This window comes from Schistocerca piceifrons, chromosome 2 (genome assembly GCF_021461385.2).
Source record: "Schistocerca piceifrons isolate TAMUIC-IGC-003096 chromosome 2, iqSchPice1.1, whole genome shotgun sequence".
Lineage (NCBI taxonomy): Eukaryota > Metazoa > Arthropoda > Insecta > Orthoptera > Acrididae > Schistocerca > Schistocerca piceifrons.
The window spans coordinates 855,202,744-855,204,025 of NC_060139.1; the positions used below are offsets into that span (position 1 = coordinate 855,202,744).

The 1,282-nt window shown below is 46.4% G+C and overlaps 1 non-coding gene across 1 annotated transcript; it reads right to left on the reverse strand.

The window, feature by feature from the left end:
* Nucleotides 1–837: 837 nt before the first annotated feature.
* On the reverse strand, nt 838–912 carry Trnas-cga. Its single transcript has one exon. It is a non-coding gene; the product is annotated as a tRNA-Ser (tRNA).
* Between the last annotated feature and the right edge of the window lie 370 nt (nt 913–1,282).

A 1,282-nucleotide genomic window follows, 5' to 3' on the forward strand; every position in this document is an offset into this window, starting at 1 on the left:
CCCGACGGGAGGCCCTAGTCACATTGTTCCACAGTTAAGGTTTTATGGCTTCGGCACCAAATTTTCCTGTTAGGGTCAGTTGCATCACTGATGAGTGGTTTTGAAATTCCATCTCGCCCTGCAGTTCCCTGCTTACGTAACTCCCTTCATGTTCCTTTGGCGCTGAAAGGTTTCGAAAGTGCGACATTCATCAAGAGTTTATTACAGTTCTATCACAGTTGCAGAACTTGTTTTGTGTGACTAGTTCCGAACCGACTAGTTCACTCTCAACCTTGGCCTACTGAACCTGCATTAAGAGTGTCTGATATTGATGACAACCATCTGAGACTGGCAATACATAAATGACACAGTGTTCAAATTACAAGTCATAACAAGCAACTTGATATAAAAGAGTTGCTGGTCCTACATCTACAAAATGTTGAAATTGCGCTCCTATTATTTGTCACAGCCCTATGCAGTGACCGTCACGTTCACTCAACACACGCTTTCGTCCATGTTGTGACTTAGAATTTGTTTTTCCGTTTTGCCTGTACGCGGTGTAAATCTTCGATACGGTGCCTCTTGAAGCATCAGACGCTTCGGCTACCTTGGTTACGCAAGCGCCCACCATACGAGCACCAATAATAATTTACCCATATGCGACTTCACTTAGCTGCAACATAATGCACTCAAAGCTACACGGATACTTGAACATAACACATTGCACAGGTGTCATGCACGCTCAAACACAACAGCGCAACCTGCAAGCTTGTCTAGCAACTGTTTACGTGAAGAATGAGATTTCCACTCTGCAGCGGAGTGTGCGCTGATATGAAACTTCCTGCAGATTAAAACTGTGTGCCGGGCCGAGACTCGAACTCGGGACCTTTGCCTTTCGCGGGCAAGTGCTCTACCAACTGAGCTACCCACGCACGACTCACGCCCGGTGCTCACAGTTTTACTTCTGCCAGTACCTCGTCTCCTACCTTCCAAACTTTACAGAAGCTCTCCTGCGCAGGAGAGCGTCGGTAAGATTGGAAGGTAGGAGACGAGGTACTGGCAGAAGTGAAGCTGTGAGGACGGGGCGTGAGAAGTTTCGACTGTTTACGTGTTTATACATACATTTCTCGCAGTGTTTCCACATTTTTGTCCAACCCCTTTGTGTACATTCATACTTTCCTTTACCTATTCTTTCACGTCATGACTAGTCGCTATCTACCTCTAAGCCAGTGGAAGAAGCGACAAAGCATTTTGTCGCGTGACCCTTGCATGCACCATTCAGTCAAAAGCGTTTCGAGACTGG